At 38.2% G+C, this 14,572-nt stretch overlaps 2 long non-coding RNA genes and 1 pseudogene across 3 annotated transcripts in view; 1 reads left to right on the top strand and 2 right to left on the bottom strand.

The window, feature by feature from the left end:
* The window catches only part of LOC111329619 (adenosine receptor A1-like), a 4,812-nt pseudogene extending 530 nt beyond the window's left edge, over nucleotides 1-4,282 (bottom strand). The window contains exons 1-2 of the transcript XR_015998751.1: nucleotides 4,133-4,282; nucleotides 1-828 (exon numbers count right to left, since the gene is read on the bottom strand). The exon at nucleotides 1-828 is cut by the window's left edge and continues 530 nt beyond it. The product of XR_015998751.1 is annotated as an adenosine receptor A1-like (transcript). The remainder of the gene's footprint in view (nucleotides 829-4,132) is intronic.
* The window catches only part of LOC148735660 (uncharacterized), a 10,961-nt gene extending 1,020 nt beyond the window's left edge, over nucleotides 1-9,941 (bottom strand). The window contains exons 1-2 of the long non-coding RNA XR_015998753.1: nucleotides 8,816-9,941; nucleotides 8,045-8,184 (exon numbers count right to left, since the gene is read on the bottom strand). This is a non-coding gene — a long non-coding RNA (uncharacterized LOC148735660). The remainder of the gene's footprint in view (nucleotides 1-8,044; nucleotides 8,185-8,815) is intronic.
* Nucleotides 3,210-14,564, top strand: LOC148735659 (uncharacterized). Its single transcript, XR_015998754.1, has 3 exons — nucleotides 3,210-4,202; nucleotides 4,322-4,425; nucleotides 13,699-14,564. It is a non-coding gene; the product is annotated as an uncharacterized LOC148735659 (long non-coding RNA).
* The last annotated feature ends 8 nt before the right edge of the window (nucleotides 14,565-14,572 follow it).

Below are 14,572 nucleotides of genomic sequence, written 5' to 3'. Positions count from 1 at the left end.
CACTGCTGTGTTCATAAACGAGTTGCTGTAATGCAATAGCTTAATTAAAAACACAGTGTTCACGGAAAATTTGCACGTCTTACAAAAGTGGACCAAAATGAAGACAAGCTGGAATGGAAGCCACGACACGACGAAAATGGCAGTGATGAAGAACAAGGTCATGCTAAGTCTGCGCTCGACTGTTAAATCCTTTGCGTTCTTTGCGCTGTTGTTTTTCTGATTGATTTTAAAGATGATGCCTGTGTAAGCAAAACAGGCGACAGACAGGGACATCGACAGGGAAAGAATCACTACGATGTAGAAAGCCTCTTTCACAATTCGCAAGTAAAATGCGATGCTTATGGCTGCAACACTTCCAGAGAGGCTCCAAGTGGCTGCAATACAGCAGAAGTAAGCATTCCTGGGAATCAAACGATACTTGAAAGGGATGGATACAGCCAATAGTCTTTCTACAGACACAATGCCCAGTGTGAAGACGGACGTTAGTCCTGAGAGAATATCCACTGTAGAATGAACCATAGGCATGGTAAGGCTGCGAATCCACATTTGTGGATCCACAAGATAGGAGATGAATAAAGGCACTGATAAAGCTCCGACTATGAAGTCAGCAATGGACAAGTTGATGAGGAAGTAATGAGTATGCTTGCGACGAGGTTTTGCTTTTACAAAGGCAGCAATGGAGACACTATTCGACAAAATGATCAAAATGGCAACGACACCGTACGAAGTCCCCCAGAGAACGGCTTGGACGCTTGTCAGAGGGCTTGTTGCTCTGTTTTGGGAAGATGTGGTGTTGTTCATCATGCTTGGCTGGTCCTTCAATTTAAACTAAAACAGAGAAATGTCGCAACGATGTTATTATGGTCAGTCATGGATTTTAAATGAGTAACCTGTCAAATGTTAATGAATACTTTGAAGTTGTTTTGAATAGTTAATTGTGTTTATGTCATCGAGCTAAAACCCTTTTATCTCTAATTTCAAAGTAACTGTAATTAAACGTGAGGCGTATTTAAGCATATCCTGTCAAACTGACTCCCTTCACAATAAGCGACGATATTAAATTATCACGGTAATCGCGTCAAGGTTAAAAACGTGCTTAACATATATAAAGGTCACGCCAGACGCTTAAAACTCAACTCTTTATTCCATTTAAAAAAGGAGTACAATAGATTTTCACTTAAGACTGCCATAATATGCCGTTAAGGGATTTGCTTCAAATATTCTTTATAGCGCGATACAATAAATGTGCTGCTAGGACACAGGAATTGACCTGAAAGTGTAATCGTTTTGAGACACCGCAAAACAGAGTTCCCCAGACGATGATCACTTAATCGAAAGCCATATGAGGTCAATTTCACAACCTTATGTTAAGGGCTATGAATTCTCAATCTCCTTAAAAGTTACAGGGGCGGAAAAATTTCCTGTTTGTTGCAATGAAATATATGTAAAAATTTCTTTATACCTGCACCATGTTTGGCTCCATCAATTCCTAGCGGCTGAGATGCCACATGTACTTCAAAATTTTATTGAGAGGTCTAGCTACTTCACTTAATATTGTGGAGAATGAAAAGAAATAAAATTTTTTCCCAGTTTTATGCAAGCGTACCTTAGTAGAGCTCACTTACCGTGACTTCAAACGATTTAGATCACACACGTTTTTTGGACAGAGCTCAGCTGTTATTTATAAACTTCATAAATAACAGTTACATGTGTGGTTACGTGTGAAACACATTGAATGTGTTTCACATGTAACCACATATCTCTTGCCTCGTCCTAAGCACCAAATTTATTTCACGGCTGCTGTATTGTTAAGTTGCACGGTTTTTTTTGTTTATATTTCCCCCTTATTCTTTTCCTCTTTTGTATGTTTGCGTGATCAAGGTTCGTGATTATACATAGTCTCGTTTGCCATTGCTTTTAAAGTCAAAAGGCTCTCGATCGAAATCCAGAAACAAACGTAAATGCAAACTAATCAAAAAGCGATTCAGACTTTCCAATCACCTTAACGTGCATACGTAGCCAAGAATAGTTCATAATGATAATCCCTTCTCTCTCTATGTTCACACGAAATTTCTATTAATGTAAACATTGGAAACAACAGGAAGATGAAATAGCGACAAATAAGCTGACGATGAAATATAACAAAAAAAAAACTTGAAACCACTTTTTTCGCTTCCAACTGAGCAATTTTAATTGCTTTAAAAGAGAAAATTGTCTCCAGGTTAGGCTTAAGATGGATAAGTCTTTATTCTTTAGTGAAGATCGCGTAAAAGATGTCTCAAAATCCAAAAAGTAAGCTTTAAAAAAATAAAGACAGAAAAAGGAGGAGAAGAAGGAAGAGAAAGAAATAAATCATGGCCATGAATTACTTTTAAATCGAAAGCACTCTCAGCCAATAAAGCTAAGTCGACAATAGGAAGTATCTTTGAATTGTCTCGGTAAGTGGCCTCTTGTGGTTTACACCGTTCATTTCGTCGAAGCCCAGAAATCCCATAAAACCTCATTGCTTCTGTGGCAAGACAAATGAAACTTAATCTTAAAGTGCATCAAAACTAATGGCTTTAGCTAAGAGTACGGTCCAAGTTTGTGGTTTATCTGAATGATAATCCAAGATGATGCACGGAAGAATTTTTCTTCTTTTCATTTTTTCTATAAAAAGTATGACATCGGTGTATTTTTATTAGTAAATCGTATCATAACTTGGAAACCTTGTGCGCGAGAAAGCGAAACCTTAGGGTCGAAACGTTCTAATTTGGCGTCACGCTGTCTTCCTTTAACAGAAGGTTCATTTCATAGCTGTGTTCTAAGTAAAAGAAAACAATCATCTCTAAGATTTAAACCGTTCCGTTCTGTAATACATGTTTATGATTGAAGAAAGGACAGATATGTTTCCTGTCTGATAAAACAAAATACATCCTTTCATGACGAAGAGGGAAGCGGAAGAAAATGAAGACCAAGAAATGTTTTCAAAACAAACGGCTTTTTGTAGAATTTGCAAAACAACAGCGATCTGCGCGGTGTGGCCATTAATCCAATACGACGTGGTTAAACTGTTTTCTCAACGAACCTGAGAACTTAAAGTTCTGAACTGTAAAGCAGAAAAGAAAATTATGGAAAACGCAATTGAAAGCAGCGATAGTTAGCTTGAAAAATCCTCTTCAAAGTTAAAAGTATAAATCAAATGTTTGTTACTCAATGAATTATTTTAGAAATTTATGATTTTTAATTTGTATGCTTTATTTCTTCGTAGGAGGACATTGTAATAATTAGCAGGATACAAATTACGATATTTATTTTTGTGTGGTTTCCGCACTCCTTGTCTAAGGATGTGCAGCCATATATGCACTCTAAAGTGATCATGAATTCCGTGGTATTTATCCGATCTCTTTAAACCTTTACAATCTAAAGTCAAACAAAGCTTCCGAATGCAAGACAAAATATTTGATGTAAAGTGATTAAACGGAAAACAGTGTTATGTTAACTACTTAAGATCTACGTGTGATATTTCAAGGTTTCCGGAAAAGTTAAGATTTGAATAAGCTCTGTGGGGAGAGTAAAGTCTTTTCTTCAACAATTCAAATCTTTTTTTTTATCTCTTTTTGCTTCATTATTAGATTCAGGTTTTCAACGCATTAATACATATGCATGATATCAGTAAGGTGTAAATTTAACACCTCGAGAATTCGTTCTCACATAATACGAAGCGTTATCTTTCGGTCATCCATGTTAAAATGCTCGGTGTCAAACTTTACGGCAAGCGATTTGGTAAAAACGATATTTTATTTCTAATTTAGCCAAAAGAAAAAAATATTCTAAATTATTAAATAGATTACTCGCTGCAGTGTCCAGTCGCTTTCGTCTACCGATAAATTCCCCTTGTTTTGGCCCAAATGTTCTTATTCTTTTATACCTTCCCTTTTTTTATTGAATTCAATCCAGTTCAGAAAATGCATTAAAAGGATTTAAGGAAATATCTTAAATGTTGAAAATGGAAGCTAATCCTTTTGTGTACGTTAAACACTGAAAGCTAAAAATTCGTACTCACAAAAACAATTTCGTCACATGAACTGATTCCGTTGTCACATGAAATCACCAACTGGATATAGCTTAAATAGTAAAGTAATCGAAATACCTTTTGGAAATATGTTTCCTGGGCGGTGTTGTCACTGAATTTTCCCCTAATCTTCCAGTGGTCTTGAAAGGTGAGGCTTGTTGAATTGGTAGTAGTGACTTATCTTACTGTTATGACTATTACTGAGCACGACCCGAATTGCTCAACATTTTAAGCGATTTCGAATGCAAATGATCAAAATTTAATTAGGGCCTTGTAAATCAAGGATTGGACTGAGACGGACCGGATCAAGATGGAGGATGGTGGACTTAATGGAGTTTCTGTGAGGGGTTTTCCCGCAAGGACTAAAACCGGTAGGATCAAAATCGCTTCAAGAGGAAACTTTACTTGGACTGAGTGAACGGTTACAAAAATTAAAGGCGAAAAGAAAAGCTTTGCCATAGCAATAAACCAAAGCTTCGCAGCAAAGGATGTCGGTATGATAAATGTTGGCTTGAATGTTGGCGGAAACCCAAATTCAGGCCGTAAATATTCATGAACTTCGAAAGAAGAATTTTTATATGAATAATCCCATTTTTGTAAAGATCCTGTCCGATCCACAGGGTAGGAAATGTAAAACATTAATGAAAAAAAGCTGTTTTGTGCCATTTTAAAACCAATGTCTGAGAAGATAAACGATCACTTAAAAAAAAAAAGAAAAGAAGTTAAAAAAAAAAAAATCTGAAAGAAAATTACGTGTATTGACTCAAGATTTTCATGGACTTGAAAAAGAGGAACTTGAATTTCTATTAGGTTCATTGTCATCCACGTACATTCAATATATTTCTGCTGTCAAATGCGAGAGCCCAGATGATTCGTGCAGATTACCACGGAAATAGCTTACTTCGCGTTAAAATCTACTATATGTTTTCACCATCACGAAAGGTTCCAAAGGGATTCAATAGCTTTATATCTTCTTTTATGTAAAGTACATTCATAGTCTTTCACGAATATTCGAAATAAATTGTTCCTTGAACCACTTCTTATGCTAAGAAATGCATATTGCTTTCTTAAGAGTGGTTTACTCCGCGATTACATGCTAATTGACATCACTCTCTTCCTTTCCACATCTCTTGTCACATAGATTAACCAGATTAATGAACTTTTGGGTCGAAGAAGTAATTTTCACTGCTATTTAATTACTACTTGTTCGTAAATTGCCAGAGATTGCTTGTACTCTACAGAGTAAATAAATCACCTGAACACGGGACTAATTTAATCGTCAAGCCGACAATTTTTCAGTTGCTGGCAGCACCTGTGTATTCCGAAAGTATTTCGATAGAATTTAAAACAAAATTAGCAGACTTGGAGTATTAAATTTTTGGCATAAAAAAGTCAAATAACATTGGCTCTTCTCTTTGTAAAAAGACCTTTCGTGATCTCAGTCCAAGAGAACGTCATCCAGAAGGATAAGTAAAAACAATTTGTTTGTAGAAAAAAAATTGCTTAAGGCATTTCTGACACACGGATTTTTCTCGTCAAGAGATCAACCTTTTTACAATGAATGTAACTGATTAAGATATTAGGAAAGATTTGTCAAGATTTCACAAGAGCTCACGGACGTACTTGTTGCGGACAAACAACTAAAAGGGGCAAAATGTTTGATCACCGCCTTCGACTTCGTGCTTTGGCTTTTTATAGTTACGCTTTTTACTTTTTGTCACTATACGAAGAATTCTCAAACTTCAAGAAAATAATACTTTGGAGTACCCAATATTCGCCAATTAAAGTGAAGGTTATTTGTCCTCTTTATTTCTTTGACTTTTTAAAATGAAATTTATTGAGCAACATTAATTTGAATTCAAAGAACAATTGTCAAGCCGCCTTTTAAAAACTAAGTTCGCAGTAAGACAGGAATCAAGGCAACTCACAGATAACCACAACTCGTTCATCCTGCCCCTAAAAAGTCTTTCATTCCGTAGTGGTAACAATTATCAGTCGTGTTCATCCACGTCTTTAAATTTCCTCTGCGTATTCGTGAAATTGAAAAGGAATTAAGTTTAAAAAATCAAAGAACCAAATAAAAAAGCTAAAGAACTTTCGCTGGACACTACCTCCTAACACTTAATTTACACTAATAAAGTGCATCTATCTTCATAGCAATAACTGTCAGCTATTGCTGAATACCAAACGAACAAAGCCATCCAACTTACAGGTGTTTACCACCGAATAATTCACCACCTGCAAAAATTAGTTTTCACACTTTTAACCTGTGCTTTTTATTTCCGAGCAGTGAATGTTACAGGCATTAGACTCACAGAGAACGAAAACACGGCCAGAATTTCCATAAACAGAGAACAATTCTTAAATGAGAAACCAGCAAATACAGTTATTTAAAGCGAGATGAAGTGATAGGGTTCTTCATAGTCCTGTAAAATACCGTATACCACAAATGTTCACTACGTTGATAATCCACTAAACTGAACTGAAAATAACGATAACCAGAAAACCTAAAAAACTTGCGACCTTGGCCCTCAGTTTACCTTCGACGATCTTAACGAAACCAACTTTTAAAAAATATTTACTGCTTTAATTTCATTCATAACGAACAGCATTGTCATGTCTACAGATTAATATATGAGAAATGTTAGGGTTTTTTCTTCGGAAGCATGACTTCGCATTTGATCAATACAAATTACTTCGACGTTAATGAAACAAGATTAAACGTTTTGAAAAATTTGGGCACATCTCTCGAAACAACAAACGTAGCTAAGTGGATCCGTACTCAATAGAGCGGGTAGAGTTGGGAAAGAGGAAAAAAGAAATGTTTAAGTTTAATTGCAGTAAAGGGCAGGGTCGACCAACCGCTGACCGCTCTCACCTCCAATAATTTCCGAATTCAATTTTAGAAGAAAAGGTAAAACAGAGAGTACTAAAAAGGATACGTTTCAAGATTCACAGAGACCATGGGTTGAAGTCAAAGAATATAATAATCATCTCCTAAAAAAGTAGTACAAATATGAATTGACGAGTTAATAATGGATAAAAATAACACAAACAACTGTCACGCTCGTGCGCGGAATTTCTCAACCACCCGGTGCTGAATACGTCGCTTTTGGGTACTTTGACCACCAGGAGTAACCAAAAACGAATTTCTCCCATTAATATTATGACAAGTTTTCAAGGGCTAAGACGATGTTGACTAAAACTGAATATTTTATTTGATTTGATAGGATATTCTCAAAACGAATAGAGAGATTTAGCACCGTGTTTAAGTGAAACAGCAAACTTTAACTTGCCTTTTCACGTTTCCCGTAAAATAGCGCGAACCTTGCCCGCCAACTTATTGCCTCGTAGCCGAGTTGCTAGCATAGCCGGAATTGATGAGGTTACATTGAAACGCTATTGTGGCCTAAATTCAAATTTTCAGGACTAATTTCATGAAATGTTTTGAAGTACACTTTGTACATGACAACTGAAAGTTATGAAACCCAAATGATTTTATTTTGCATCAGTGGGGGACACTCAAGCAACCTTTTGACTAAACATGTCAACCAAACGGTTTTTCACTGCACGTGCGGTAAAGATAAACTATTCTAGATATGCCATGTACAACCAGTGATGACTGTTCTCGAGGATAATATACGCCTGAACCTAGAAGAGGATACTAATAAAATTACAGTTTATGAAACTTAAAGTATGTCTAGCATGAAATAAATTCTATATTTCCAGATCTTACTTCAATCTCGATTTAAATAAAGGAAAACCTCTCCCTCGACCTGACGTGCTACATAAACGATGTCATAAAGATTGGAAAAAAAAAAAAACCTGCATCGAAAGAGATGGGTCTAGCTTAGGGCATGGTAACAATGTTTGCCAAAGCTACCGAAGAGAGTATAGCCAGCTGTAGAATGGGGAATTTTAAAGCCTTAAGTGAAAGACGAATAAAACTTCCCAATTGCATCAAATTAACCATTGCAATTAAGCACTAACCAGAGCAGCTGTCTTCCAGTAATGAATGTTCTTGCACTGAATCAGCTCAACTTTTTATGGATGTATTTACTCGAGAACATTCAATGTTCCCCTTTGTTGAAAATTCTTTTCACCGTTTATGACGACGTCAACGGAAGGTGCTAAAATGCATGCAAATGAATTTGGAAAATGAAATGATAGTGGAAAAGCTGCCAAGGAAACGTTTTTTTATATCGTTCCTTCTTACCGCTCCTTTTATATATAAAAAAAACCTTGCTTCACTCTTAACTTGGTGGTACTAGCGCCCGGAAAATTCTGAAGCCAGATCGATTTCAAACTTCGTCACTTTCTGAAATCGTTTTTAAAACATTTGCATACGGCGCTTGTCATCCACAGGTGGGCAGACGAGGTCTTTTTTCTTGTTTGATTCGGGAGTAAAATTTATAGTTAAGTCCGCTGAGGACCATATTTACTCTTCTTACGAAGACAAAACACAGAGAGACCGACCAGAAAAACTAATGCAAATACTCAACTAATGCAAATACTCAAATTTCCAAAAAGGTTCCTATATTTGTAGCCTACAATAAATGTCTTAAGTTGTTCAGTCAAATTTCAAGAATATTTACGAGGCCTTTGGTGAATAATCATTAATTACAGGTAATGTCGGATGATGAGAATTCAAACACGACTTAAGAATGCAAAGAAGAAGGCTCCAGACAGAGCCTGTTTTCCAACCCTGGCTTTAGAGTACAAAGCGCTAAATAAGCTGCCAACATGCAGGTCAAACTTTACCTCAGACTTGGCTTTCTTTTCTCCTATCCCTTCTCGAAACAAAAACTAAAAATAAGAAATTTTCACTTTACCATCAAAGGCCGAAAATAAGAGAAGATCTCGTGCATTTTCAGTTTAAAACAAAATGGTTGAAAATAGCGGAGGAAAGTTCGATTGAAACGCCACTGCTTCAGTGAACACGCTGATGGATACGTGCACTGTTGCCAGGGGGATACCAGTAAGGTTTGCAAGACCTAACGTGCCTTAGTTATCATATGTTCGTATCATACATTGGGCAGTTGTTGGGAGACATCGTACTAGCCAGTTGCAAGAGATAGACAATATACGGCGGGCGAAGGAATTTAAACTTATGCCAAGCAAGTTAGGGCCGCTGAAACGCCAGGCGTGACACTTACGCTTTTTCCTCAGGGTGTTTCAGGTCCGGCACAAGGAGCCTAACGGGTACCGGGGAACTCTCTTAGTGATTTGAAGCAAAGACAAGGTTTTAGGTGAACCTTACCATTGAAACTGGCTGAAACAATTCAAATTCACGGTGGTGAGGCCCCAACTTCATGACCACAGTACTTAATGGAAAATCAGTCCTTAAATGATATCACCACGTTCCTCCCACTCTTGTGGTAAAAGCAAAATGGTGCTGTTGTACCGTACAACTATATCATTAATTTTCAAATATAAAGAGTATAGCCAGCCTTCAGAGTTTGCATTTTTTTTTTTTTTGGAGTTAAAATAATCTTGCCAGTATTTCCTAATTGGAGTCTTCGTGTAGATATTTTTGTGCTTTGAGCAAGTACTGCAGCCTTTGGCTAAAATCATCTAATGGATTTAAACAGTTCAAAGCATCGTCCCTGGCCTAGTCTGATATCATTAACTCTGCTGTAAAGATATTGCGGTCTTGTTAAATCAAATGAGTTGCATAAGCGATACCTTGCAGTTTTTGCATTGCGTTCTGCAAACAGTCTTTAAGGATTGCAAGTAAGTAGACAGCTTTCTATTTATGACAATTTGATTTTATAAACATGGACGGTTATAAATATGAATTCTCCAGGGCAAAGAGCTAACTCTCGAAATGTTAGCTGTAAAAAAACTCTACGGCGACCAATTTCCACATTTTCTTTTAAAACTTACCCCCTTTAATCGGCTTGATATTCAGTTAGTACTGTCTGTAAAGACAGAGGCGAACTACTGGAGGGAGAGTTTAATCGGCTTGATATTCAGTTAGTACTGTCTGTAAAGACAGAGGCGAACTACTGGAGGGAGAGTTTAATCGGCTTGATATTCAGTTAGTACTGTCTGTAAAGACAGAGGCGAACTACTGGAGGGAGAGTTTAATCGGCTTGATATTCAGTTAGTACTGTCTGTAAAGACAGAGGCGAACTACTGGAGGGAGAGTTTAATCGGCTTGATATTCAGTTAGTACTGTCTGTAAAGACAGAGGCGAACTACTGGAGGGAGAGTTTAATCGGCTTGATATTCAGTTAGTACTGTCTGTAAAGACAGAGGCGAACTACTGGAGGGAGAGTTTAATCGGCTTGATATTCAGTTAGTACTGTCTGTAAAGACAGAGGCGAACTACTGGAGGGAGAGTTTAATCGGCTTGATATTCAGTTAGTACTGTCTGTAAAGACAGAGGCGAACTACTGGAGGGAGAGTTTAATCGGCTTGATATTCAGTTAGTACTGTCTATAAAGACAGAGGCGAACTACTGGAGGGAGAGTTTAATCGGCTTGATATTCAGTTAGTACTGTCTGTAAAGACAGAGGCGAACTACTGGAGGGAGAGTTTAATCGGCTTGATATTCAGTTAGTACTGTCTATAAAGACAGAGGCGAACTACTGGAGGGAGAGTTTAATCGGCTTGATATTCAGTTAGTACTGTCTGTAAAGACAGAGGCGAACTACTGGAGGGAGAGTTTAATCGGCTTGATATTCAGTTAGTACTGTCTGTAAAGACAGAGGCGAACTACTGGAGGGAGAGTTTAATCGGCTTGATATTCAGTTAGTACTGTCTATAAAGACAGAGGCGAACTACTGGAGGGAGAGTTTAATCGGCTTGATATTCAGTTAGTACTGTCTGTAAAGACAGAGGCGAACTACTGGAGGGAGAGTTTAATCGGCTTGATATTCAGTTAGTACTGTCTATAAAGACAGAGGCGAACTACTGGAGGGAGAGTTTAATCGGCTTGATATTCAGTTAGTACTGTCTGTAAAGACAGAGGCGAACTACTGGAGGGAGAGTTTAATCGGCTTGATATTCAGTTAGTACTGTCTGTAAAGACAGAGGCGAACTACTGGAGGGAGAGTTTAATCGGCTTGATATTCAGTTAGTACTGTCTGTAAAGACAGAGGCGAACTACTGGAGGGAGAGTTTAATCGGCTTGATATTCAGTTAGTACTGTCTATAAAGACAGAGGCGAACTACTGGAGGGAGAGTTTAATCGGCTTGATATTCAGTTAGTACTGTCTGTAAAGACAGAGGCGAACTACTGGAGGGAGAGTTTAATCGGCTTGATATTCAGTTAGTACTGTCTATAAAGACAGAGGCGAACTACTGGAGGGAGAGTTTAATCGGCTTGATATTCAGTTAGTACTGTCTATAAAGACAGAGGCGAACTACTGGTCGGAGAGTTTTGAAATATGCTGCGCAAATGTATAATTTGCCTCTTTGTAGCAGTCGTTTTCATTCAGGTTTGTCGCATACCAATTTTCTTGCCTTTTTGGCTTGTTTTGATTGTTAGTCGGCAGCTGTGTTTGTTGGTGTCAGCTCACTCTCTGACCTACAATTGAACATATGTAGTACTTTATATCTTTCATTTATGTCTTTGACTATCATCTCCTTTAATTTTCCTTTACATCATAGACCCTATTCTACTGAGCGTTCAGTGATCGTCCAAGTCCCTTTTTATTTTCTTTCCAACAGCTTGTTTTTAAAATATTTGTTTGTTCGCATATACGGTTTGTTAGAAACTACCTTTTGCGTTGTGCTATGTGAAAATTGCAGCGGTTTTCGCCAAGTGTATCGTGCACAATTAAGGGACTAATTCAATTTTATTTGTACATAACTGAAAATTTCAGGGAATGCCTCTGGAAGGAGGAACATTTCGTCTCATTTAATCGATACCGGGAGATACAAAAGATTTTGTTTAGACTGGTAATCCTCTAATGTTTGGAGAAACAGACGAAGATTTTTCAAAGCATGGTACTTAAGAAAAAAGAAAAAAAAAATGGAGTTTCCTTACACTATCAGGAAGAAGAAGAAGAAGATATAATCTACTGAAAAATCTGGGAACTAAAACATTTGTTTTAATCAGCGGCCAGTGGTGTAAAAAGCGGTAGTGCCGTAAGGTGAAACCCAAACATGCGCGAGAGCTGGCAGTAACAGATCCTCCAGGTAGCGGTATAGATCGAAGGTAACCCCTGGAGATGTTTATTTAGATGTTTTCTCGGCTTATAGTTGCTAAAATGTGCTCTCGAAATCACTGAAATAAAAATTGATATCATCATCCGGTGATAATGTCCTTCTTTCTTAGTGATAGACTCTGCAACAACCTTCCGACTCGTGAAAATCTGTCGAGCGGCAAACTCAGTTACAAGCGAGATGTGGGCATTGGCTGGTCTTAACGCTTCTGCGGTAAATTTGTTCAATTCACACCTAATTAAGGCATAAGGAGTGAAAAAAACACCATTTTCTGGAAAATAATCTAATGAACGCTTGATTTTAGACTTAATTAAGATAACTTTATCCGACGCATCCAGTTAGCGATCAAGGCGTAGAGTAAACAAGTTACTAATGGTAATTTCTCGGGGTTGAGCGAAACCGATCCAAGCGTCCTTTTTGTTTGGTCTTCGGTTACTGCGAGCCTCTTTTACGAAAAACATCATGAGATACACTTATATTAACATATCAGATGCATGAAAAACTTATTTTTAAGTTTTCGGGTAGATTTGTTCATCCTTCATCGCGCGGGGTAACGCTTCAGATTCAAATTTGTTCAAAAGATGCTTCATATGAAAGCCCGAGGATAATTGAGATAAGCTCACTGTGACATTTTTACGGTTTTCCAATAGAGCAAGAAGACTTAACATGAAAATAATCTGTTGAATTAAGCTGATATCACAAAATACGTTCACAGGTTCCTTGACTCGATCTCATAATTTTGCGGTTAAAAGTCTGACTTCACTTCACTTTCGCAGCCAAATGCTCTACCATCTGAGCTCCAGGCACGCCTTCGGGGTAGGTCACGTGCTGGTTTCACATACTGAAACTGTACTCAGCTCAGGGTGGCAACGTCGTTGCCTCCAACAAAAGGGACCGGTCAGTACTCGTCGCCGGAGTGTGGGGGGTGGGAAGGGGAGGGGAGGGGAGGGGAGGGGATTGGAGCGTTTTTGATTCAAGAGTATGCTTTTTGCATTGTGTTCAAAGAAAAAAACTGCTAGGTATGACGTAGTACTCGTTAAAGCTGGACTAACTGCCATGTGCAACCGAAGGTTACAAGATCTGGCAATACTAATGGACAAAAATAAACACAAACTGACACCAAGGGTTAGGGTTCGCCGGATCTCATAAACACTCCCCTCTATTAACTCTGATTCCGCACATTGAAATTAAAAGGGCAATAGACTATTGGTACCTTTACTCGAACCTTAACCCTTCGACCACTTGGAATGACTGGTATTTCATTTCTCCTTACAATGTATATAGTGAATAGTATGGAGAATTTGCGAACTAATGTAAAGGGTGAAATACAGCTGCTTTCTTCTGTTTTGGCCACGCCCGCGGCTCACCCTGACCATGAACTCTGACGAAATGTTGCTTTATGTGATATTTAAAATCCAGATACGCGGAATGGGTCATGTACTGAACATTTTCTTCATGACGCTGTGCAGGTACAGTTCCGGGGACAAGTTTCTAACCAAGGAATTTTTGGCGCAGGTGCAAAGTTGACTTTTTCGGAGTCATTCCACCGGGCGGACGAAATTTTCAAGTGGCACGACACAGCCGCTGAACAGAATGGCACTTGTAATGTACATGTAAATAGGATGAAGAGAGGATTTGGTACCAATAAAGAAGACGCCCGACGAGAAAGAGTCATAGAAAGAGGATCGAAGTGACAAAACGACCTGCCTATCAACTATAAGTTTCTTTTCAGGAGAGAGAGGCCGAGTAAACGCGGCTAAGGTCACATTGCTCCAGACTTATAAAATCCTTATCAACCTAACCAATAGATTCCATGCTACAAGTGCACCTGTCAAGAAATAGATCACAGATGATGTCAAAATGAAGCACGCACCAGAGTGGCACAAGTAGTGCAGCCAAGTGTGTCACAACATCGTTCCCAGGGTCTCTCATCTTCCCACCCCTGGAGCGAAAGGGGGCGGGAAAATGAGACCCTGGGAATGAGGTCCACTGTGTCACTGATATTCTTACCACATTTTGATGTCTTCAGTGATCTATGATTGTACAGACCTAGGGAAACATAAACTCTATGGGCCGGTTATTGAAACGAGATCTAACCAAAACCGCGGTTTTACCCAAGCAGTGAGCTTCAGATATTCTCTGTTACAAGGTTGACTTAATTTACAAGTTTACTGTAATATGAAACACTATTATAATATACCGCCCCCTGGTTAGCTCAAGTGGTTGAGCGCCGGACTGCCGTGCAAAACATTGTAACGCGCATTTAATCATATCCCTATGTTAATTTGCGCAATATATAAATATTAAATTATTAATAAATGTATTTCGACCGTTAGTTTTCGG

This window comes from Stylophora pistillata, chromosome 3, assembly GCF_964205215.1.
Source record: "Stylophora pistillata chromosome 3, jaStyPist1.2, whole genome shotgun sequence".
Lineage (NCBI taxonomy): Eukaryota > Metazoa > Cnidaria > Anthozoa > Scleractinia > Pocilloporidae > Stylophora > Stylophora pistillata.
This window is presented reverse-complemented; position numbering and strand designations above follow the sequence as displayed.